This window comes from Cornus florida, unplaced genomic scaffold (genome assembly GCF_030987335.1).
Source record: "Cornus florida cultivar Cherokee Brave unplaced genomic scaffold, ASM3098733v1 CherokeeBrave_3.0.0_Hap2_Chr03, whole genome shotgun sequence".
NCBI classification, from domain to species: domain Eukaryota; kingdom Viridiplantae; phylum Streptophyta; class Magnoliopsida; order Cornales; family Cornaceae; genus Cornus; species Cornus florida.
Window position 1 is genome coordinate 23,373,148 of NW_026775573.1, and position 9,421 is coordinate 23,382,568.

The 9,421-nt window shown below is 34.2% G+C and overlaps 1 long non-coding RNA gene across 3 annotated transcripts; it reads right to left on the reverse strand.

Moving 5' to 3' along the window:
• Positions 1–4,379: 4,379 nt before the first annotated feature.
• LOC132299950 (uncharacterized) lies at positions 4,380–8,406 on the reverse strand. 3 transcript variants are annotated; one of them, XR_009480239.1, is made up of 4 exons: positions 7,908–8,406; positions 5,816–5,953; positions 5,585–5,653; positions 4,380–4,816 (listed from the first exon to the last, which is right to left on the reverse strand). It is a non-coding gene; the product is annotated as an uncharacterized LOC132299950 (long non-coding RNA). The 3 variants fall into 3 exon arrangements; XR_009480241.1 differs by lacking the exon at positions 7,908–8,406 and adding an exon at positions 6,396–7,866; XR_009480240.1 differs by lacking the exon at positions 7,908–8,406 and adding an exon at positions 6,437–7,857.
• Between the last annotated feature and the right edge of the window lie 1,015 nt (positions 8,407–9,421).

Genomic DNA, 9,421 nt, shown 5'->3' on the forward strand with positions numbered 1-9,421 from the left:
TTCAGGTAGCCACATCCCATGAGCAACTGCTAGTACAGCAGAGGAATCAATGACTACAAAATCTCCAGAGTGGATAACTGATTTGTCAGCCCTGGAGAAGGTTGGCCTCCGAGTTTCCCTTTTATCCGCCAGGACAAAAGCCCGAACCTCCTCTTCAGGCGCCACTTCCTCATCTTTATTTCCTTTGTTCTTTCCAAGATTAATGCCTTTGCCTTTGGCAGAAAAAGGAAGATTCTTCTTAGCTTTCTTCTTTAAAGGAAGTTCATCAACTTCATTCTCTTGCTCAGTCGAGTGCACAACTGCAAGAGGTTTGCTAGCCTTCCTCTTGAGAGTTGTCAAAAGAAGGAAGTGACAAATCCATAAGGTTGGCTGTTAAAGCACTAGACGCAAGCTCCTTCAAATTAGATGAAGAAATGAGGTCCTCTGCAGAAGGGGGATTGTTCCAAACTTGTTCTTTGAGAAATACAAGTCTTTTCCAAGCTACAGAAAATGTGAACGTTACTGAAAAAATACCAAGAAATTCATAAGTATGATGAAAAAGTAAAACTTGACATGGGAAGCAACCAGAACATTTTTTATACAGAGAAGGTAAATCTCTTATACCTAATATCCCAAATTTGCGGGGAATAAGAAGTTTGCTTGATTGAGACATAAACAAATTCCCCCTAACAATAATCATCCTCTCTTTCCATCTCTTCTCGGAAGTGTGGAGGTCTGTACATATGCTCAGTTGAAGAGAGGAAGTAAAATAATAACGGCTAAGCTCGGTCTGATGTTTGGAAATAATATAGGTGATCAGTGAGAGTCAAATCAAAACTCTCCAACCTTCGGCGAACAAGAAGAGTTGACATTATTCGAAAAAAGTTAAGGTTTACTTGAAAAGGAGCAATACCTAACTTCTTGAAGACTAAATGATAAAAGGAATAAAGGGAAAAACGAAGAGCATGAAGGTGCCTAACATGACAAAAGTAATTCATTCTCTCCGACACCCTTACCTGAACTAAAATCAGCATTTTTTTGGTATTCAACAATCTCCACCCCCTTGAGGATCTCGAATTCCTCCATTACGGAATCAATGGTGAACTTGATACGCCAGACAGAAAAAATCATTTCTCTTTCATTTTTTGTGAAAATACTATCTGATCCAGAAATGGATACTTCTGCTTGTGGTAAAGAATCATCCATTCGCACGGCAGAGTCATTCGTAGACTCGAGAGGATTAGAAACCCTAGAAGGAGGAACTCTAAGAAGAACGGGAGATGACGAAGGTGTGGATTCAGAGTCCATAATCTCTATGTGGTCATGGGTGGGTGAAGTGCTCATGATGCGAAATAAAGAAGATAGACGAAGAACTAACCTGATATCACGACGAAGTAATGAAGGCAAGAATAAGCTTTGAAGAAGTCCTTTGGTCAAAATGTCAATGGTCACTTTTTGAACCGCCTCTTGCAAAAATTTGCAACCATGCAAAATCAATTCCCTTCTAATTAGGAGCTGTAGTACAATTTAGGAGGAAATTGGGGACAAAGTGTAGAGGAAAAATTCTCCCTCCAATAAGAATCAACCACGTCATTAAAATAAGGTACAATCCCAATTGTTCTCCAAAAGCCTAATCTTGATCAAGCCCAAATAAAGTTGCTATCGACCCAAGGTTATTAACGTTAACCTCTTGGCCTACTGAAAATTCCTCCAGGCTTACTCACGTCTTAACCTAAGTCCAGTCCAGATTAATCAAAATCTTACCATAATTCCACCATTTTGTTTGAAAAGAATTGTACATGGAATAAATTTTCATAGAGGATAAATACACAATCCTACCATAATTCCACCATTTTTTTTGTATATAAATAGAGGCATAGACTTCCAATAAAGATCATCGAATATTACAAGCTTTTCTTTGAATTATTCTTGTTAATTATTCTTTTATTTTGAGTGAGTTGTATTTATTCTTTTAGCTGTTTTAGTTAAGTAAATTTTTGCACCTACACCAAGTGATCCATAACTCTCTTCATCTACTAATCTAACATATTAATAGTTAACATCTAACCGTTCTTCTCTTGAAAAAAAAAAAAAAAAAAAAAAAAAAAAATCTTCCTTTCCTATTATGGCAAGGAAAATAGTACTATTTATATGGAAGAGGTATCCTTTAGGACACCAAGGGTCTTGTGGTCCAATGATTTTTCATCTACCTCCTAAAATGAATGGTGAGGGTTTAAGTCTCCAAAAGAGCAAAATAAGTGTAATGTGTGAATTTCTTGCCCATAACAAAAATTAAAAAATAAAAAATAAAAATCCTTCAGAACAAGAATAGGATTACAAGGAAGTATTCAAAACACCCTCTCTACATTTGTCAATTTGAGCAAATAAGAACAATTCTTCTATTTGAAGACTGAAATACCTAAAATTCTTTTTAAAATAAGTAAATAAAATAATAATAATTTAATATTATATATATTTTAAAAAGGCATGTTTATAAAATAATAATTTAAATTATTATTATTTTATTTATTTGTCTATAATAGGAAAGAATTTTAGGTATTTCAGTCTTCAATTTGAGCAAATAAGAACAATTCTTATATATATTTATCTATATTTTTAGTTTTTTATTTTTATTTCTTGGATAAAAAAAAAAAAAAAGAAAAAAGAAAAGAAAAAAGAAATACCTAGAATTCCCTTAATGGTATTTGGTCAAAATTGTTGACTAGGTGGCAATTTGCATAAATTTTCAAAATACAAAATATATGCACTTTTACAAAAATAAGGGTATTTCTTATACAATTTTTTATATAATAGGGGGTTTCATTCATTTTACCCTTATATTATTCCAAGAACTAGCTTGTTGTATATGTCTTCGTAACCCAGTAGAATAATTATTCTTTGCATCTATTAATCTAACCTCTAATAGCTTGTTGTATATGTCTCCATAACCCAGTAGAATAATTATTCTTTGCATCTATTAATCTAACTTCTAATATTTCTTATTTTGTAAAAATAAAATAAAATAAAATAAAAAATAAAAAACTAGCTAATTTGGGCCAGACCAAAATTCTTTCCATTGTTATGGACGAGCTTGATGACCGGCCTAACTACCTGGAAGGGAGAAAGGGGTGGGAGAAACAAGTGAATTAGTAGCGAGTACTTAGTTGACCTTCCCAAGGTACAATACGAAGTTGTCATCTCTCTTTCCACTGACATGCAGTATAGCCAGGCCCTTTTGCAACAGTAGCTGACACAGTTTTACCTCCCTGTTTGGATTGGCTTTTAAAAGTGGCTTTTGGTTTTTGAAATCCCTAAAGTCTCTGGTTCTAGAAGAGCGTTTGAGCTTCGGCCTTCTAGTAGCTCGTGGGATTGACTGAGAGGGAGGTGGTGGTGTGTGACGACATATATGGAGGAAGCTTAGGGGATGATAACATATGCGTGGGACACGGACGGTACCAATATCGGTAGAGCCAAAAGAATCACCAACAAAGCCGTTGATTGCGGTTATAAGTTTGAGTTCATGACTGGGCTTCCCATCTTTGGGCCGCTCTAGGGCTTTATTCCCTCTTTGGGTTGCTTGATTTTCCCAAAAAAAAAAAAAACACTAAGCCGTTGATCTCTGATCTTGCAGCCCATAAGTGCAATTCTTCCTCACATCAAGGATGCCACTCTTAATCTTCTTCGAACGTGTTGTCAAGGAGCCGTTGATCTCGGGGTTCATAACATTTTAGTTGAATTTTTGATTGCTCACACATTAGATAACAGTACTTGTTAAAAGGTATATTTATGATTTTCTACCCAGCTCGTGCCTTTCAATTTTCTTGCATTATTAATTAAGTTGTACCTTATTTTACCATATTTCAACATATTGGAAGCAACAGAACATGGGAGATATCTCTTGTACTTCCATGGACATTTTCCTTAGCACAATGCTATTGATCTGCTTTGCTTTGCTTTATAAAACAGTTCTCAAATACTTTTTAACATAGAAAAAAAAAGGAACAATTATTTAGCAAACAAGGAGTAACAGTATTCCCTTTCCTTTCAAGAAAACTCAATGTATTTTCTAAACAAAATCTCCAACATCACGGTTCATTTTGACATACTATGTTGCATTATTTTGACACAACAGCAACACCATAATCACAATTATGTTTGGAGCATCCAATAGATGTTTTGAATTTGGTATTAGACGAATTTTATTTTGAATAAAATTTCATGTGCACCCCTCAACGTCATTCTATTTTACCCTATCAAATTCTTATTATTACTGCTCAAGCTCTTCATGACCAATGGCATTGGAGTATAAAGATGAAGCAAAGAAATGTAAATAAAACTAACATATTCAGCTAATTACTGAGCAAAGAAAATTCAAAAGAGCACACAAAATATCAAAGGCAGGCTGTAAAAAGAAAATGAACAAGCAGATAATATAAAATATCAAACTCATAATTGCTTGCTATTCCTTTTACTTCAATATAGATTTTATAACTATCTTTTCTTTAAATCTCTCTACCGCTATTCTCAAGTCCTCGTCAGGATACGAGGATAAAAAAGTTTGTGGCAACATACCCACTAACGAGTAATAATATAAAATATCAAACTCATAATTGCTTGCTATTCCTTTTACCTCAATATCTATTTTATAACTATCTTTTCTTTAAATCTCCCGCTATTCTCAAGTCCTCATCAGGATAAAAAGGTTTGTGGCAACATACCCACTAAATTCAAAAGCCAATGTTCAGTAAATTCAAGACTGAACAAAGGATTGACGCCATCCACACTCTTCAACTCTTCAATATATTATCTAGCCCTTTCAAACATGTCCGGACAATCCCTGTGTCATGACAAGCAAGGATCATTTTAGGATAAAATAGAGAGGAAAAAATAGTACAATATGATTTGAAAATAAAGTATTCATAATTATTATAATTTAAAAAATAGTGCCGTATGATTTGAAAATAAAGTATCTACATATGATTTTGAGCATAAATCATTAACAAAAAAGATTATTTTTGTTAGTTGAACAATGTGGCACGGGCACCCCCCTACGCTGCAACATTGTTTGACATGTGAGACATCTGGTCTCATTAATGCGGATGACCAGGTTGCATTCCCAAGTAATGCACTAGCAAAAACATCAGTATCAAAACACAAATAAATTACAAATTCATACCCTGTGCTTGAGGACAAAACATATTTAAAATCTGTGAAATGAAAAAACTCATTGTTTGACGAAACATATGTGAAATGAAAAAAGTTTGATGAAACACATGTGAAATGAAAAAAGTTTGATGAAACACATGTGAAATGAAAAAACTCACTATTTGACGAGAAAGAAAATGAAACAAAAAATTAAAACATGAAAAAACAAAACAAAATAGATGTGAAAACAAAAAATGCATGTACTTGAAGACTCGTTTCAACGGTTTGACTCAAAACTTTTTCAAGCAAGGGTCATAGTTCAATTGGCCAAAAAAATAAAATAAAATATGGTTTTATTAATTAATGCAAATGATGTTCCGAATATTTTCAAATACATGAGAAAGAAAATTAATTCAATGCAATATTTTTAATTAACAAAAGAATAATCCTGAAAACATACCATCTTTCATTTGCCAACTCCACCCATTCCCACCACCATGAGCTTTTTTTCTCTTCCCAACAAATAAACCTAGAATTTGGGAGAAAAAAATAATATTTTTGAAATATTGACATTAGTAGTTGAAGTATTTTTCTTAAGATGGTTCATAAAATAAAATAAATTAACAAGCATGTCATTCTAGACCTTAAAACGCCAATTAAGAAGAGCATGGATATCAATGAAAATAACTACCTGACGACTGAGGAGGCATAATGTTGGTTGACCCTTTGATAATGGTTAGAGCCAAAACTTCAATCTAACCCCGAAAAACAAGAAATACTCCACCCAGCTCTCTTTCTCCCTCTTCCACCTCGGCGTGACGGGAGGCAGCTGCAAAGATTAGGGTTTGCAAGAGAATTTTAAACAAAATAAAAAACTAATCTCATATGGTATTGAAAGTGCAAGAGCCCAATTCTAAAATCAAAACAAAATAAAATTTCTGATAGGGTACAGAACAAAAAAACGATGAAAAACAACTCAAAAATAGAGTTCGCCCTAGAATCGCCCTAAACGCCACAACTCTCGTTCGAGAAAAAGAGAGAGAATGTTGGAAAATATGGAGGCAAATGCTTTCAAAACAGATTTTATAAAATAGATGGGTTTGGCTCATAAAGGCAAAAATCCTCAAATAATTCTGTAAAATTAAAGAAGAACACATATAATATATAGGAGTAGAGAACCGACATAACTGAGGTTACAGTTAAGGGAAACAACAGAAATTGGAATATGATTCGGAAATAGTACACATAATCACGTGAATAAGAACACATACTGCGAATAGGTGTGGCTGTTTAAAGATTTCCAAAGAAATACCTTCGATGTGGTCGCCACCGAGCTAGGGTTTCAGATTCGGGTCACAAAAGCAGAGAACAGAGCAAAACCAATGCTTTTGCAGGGAAAATACCTTCGATTTGTGGTCGCGAGCGAAGAACTAGGGTTTTAGATTCGAATCACACAAGCACAAGCAGAGAATAGAGAGAAACAATAGGAAAACCAAATACGTGATGAAAATGGTACGGTTTATGAAAGATTTGCAGAGAAAAATGATAGATCTGTGGTCTAACAACCACGATCTGCGAGAACAGAGAGAAATGAGAGCCACAGATGAGAAATCGCCTCAACCGAGAAGATAGAAATGAGAAATCGCCTCAAATGGGTAGTTTCTGAAATATGAGTTTTAAACCTGTTATGGCCGCTACAGTATTTTTTTTTTTTGGGGCTGCCGTTACAGTAAGTGATCCGAAGTATAAGTTGGATATCAGTTTTTGTGCCCTACAGTGACCATATCACCCCATGCCACCAATTTGGTGATATGGTTTTGGGTCATTATTACTAAAATGTTTTACTACTGTTTAATATTACATCAATCCACTTCAAACGTGGTATGACCCAAAATGCAAAATTCATATACTCAAAGCAATAACAAAACCACCTTCCAAACAGGCCATATATATTCCCAAATGCTTCAACTTTAATTTGATACACGTCCAAGTGTCAACCAGCATCAATTTTTGCTTTTGAAAACTGGGTCTTCTCGTTCGAGAAAAATAGAGAAGATGTTGGGAAATATGGCCCAAATGCTTTCACAATAGATTTTTAGTATCTTATTTTATTATTTTTTTCGTACCTCATTTTGCGAGTCACGTGAGACTTGATGATCGTTCGGAACATTTTTATGATTTTGGGAATGCCGTTTCATTATATTAAGCATGTTAGAAATTACAGGATCAATTTTAAAAATTTTGAAGTCGGGATCAACTTTTTGCTCTGGTACTTATGTCAAAACACCACATCACATGCTCTAAAATACTTTTTATCCTGTCACGTGATCCATAACTTTTCTGATAAGACTTTTTCTTAAAGCTATCACCACCATAAAATTGTTTTTATATAATTCAACGTATAATTTAAGATTTTAACCTAGTATAATGGTAGGTAAATGTAAAGATTCAAAACCGAAGATCCGAACGGGTCCTTAACCGAATCGAGGTCACCTAAGTTAAACACCCCCAAGTCTAGGTCAACACATCGTCATTAAGTCTTAAATTAAACATCAATGAGATTCCGACCAACTTTCCCAAGGCTGGAAACAACTACAAAAAAGAAAGGAAGGAAAGAACACATAAACACCACCATTTCGGTCGACCGAGATGGTGCTTCGGTCGGCCAAAATGGCCTTACGGAGCACAAGAAATTTTCATATGGAGCACAAGAAATTTTCATATGGAGCACAAGAACAACAAAACCATGATATAAATCTACCAAAATTCGATCACGAACTTACCCCTCAAATTACGAACAGAAAATATTCGCCTTCTCTCTCTCAACAATGAAGCACCGACACAGCTCTAACGGTCTGCGTCGCGTCCGGTGTATTTTAATATATCTGACGTTGCCGGACACTGATCGGACACGGCAGGACACTCGGGCAGAAGATACGCTACCAGGAAACTTTCTTTTTCAAATAGACAAGAATCTGATTCCCATGAATCAGCCGGCTAGAGGAAGAAGATGAAGAGAGCCAAGAAGTTGAGAAGGGATCCAAATCAGTGAAACGTTGCTATCATTCATATATATATATATATATACACACACAAATATATCAAAATCCTAAATTGGTTTCATTTTTGTATAGAAATAGAGGGAAGGAGAGAGAAATTGGTTTGATTTTTTTGAATGGTCACAAAGTGTTTATAGATCTGAAATTGTGAAGATAGAGGGAAAGAGAGAATGGTCGGTAGAGCAGAGAGAGTCCAAGAGTGTGTCGGTGGAAAATAGTGATGGGGGAGAGAGTGTTTCCAGTGTACTCCCATCGCCCTAATTTAAGTGTTCCTCGGTCCTAAATTTTGCTTTAGCCGAAATTACATACATACCCTCAATTTCAAATTGAGCACTGTAACAATGGAGGGCAGAATGAACTTTTCAGAGGGGTAGAACCCTCCATGTATTTAATGCTGCGCACCAACTCACGAACTAATCCCTGCAAGCGCGCAGAAAAGATGCACTCCACTGTCGTTAATGGACAATTAGATAGAATACATAGTACTTTATGATGACAATATATATTTTTTAAACTAAAATTTCTTTTTCACGGCGAGCCGAGCTATATCTAAGCTAAATATATAAAACATTCCTAAAAATTAATTTTTGAACACCCTTCTCTTTCACTTTAACTACATAGCTCCTCTAAAATTTTAAAAACGTTATAAATTAGGACTTTATTTAATTGTATTAAATATAAAAAATATTGTTCTTTGACAGACTTTTTTACTATTTTTAACTAAATTTTTAGAGTATTTGAATTTTGTAAACTATTTTTTATAATTTAAATATCGAAAATTTTACATTAACTGAATTTTTTACTATTTTTATTTCAATGGTAAGAATGACATTTTAGTATTTTATGACACCATTAAGAGTCTTTTTCCTAAATCAACTTAGGAGATTTTCAGTTACAATAGGAAATTATATGAAACTATATGCATAATGCAGCTTGATTTGAAATAGTAATTCTACAACAAATCATAAAAAATAGATAACAATTTGCCACGGAATCCCAACCGTGCATACATTATAATGATTTTTAACCTAGGGCAATATACTAGGACTAATCCAAGATTGTTTTTCTATAAAACAATTGTGACATTAATTTGAGAGAAAAAATATATATATATATGGTGAACCAACAGAAAAACCTAAGAGCATATAACATAAGTTCCGCAACAATAATCTATCTAACAAAGAGATGAAGAAGGAAAAATGTTACCTCATAATAGAGGTTATATTGGATCTTGACTG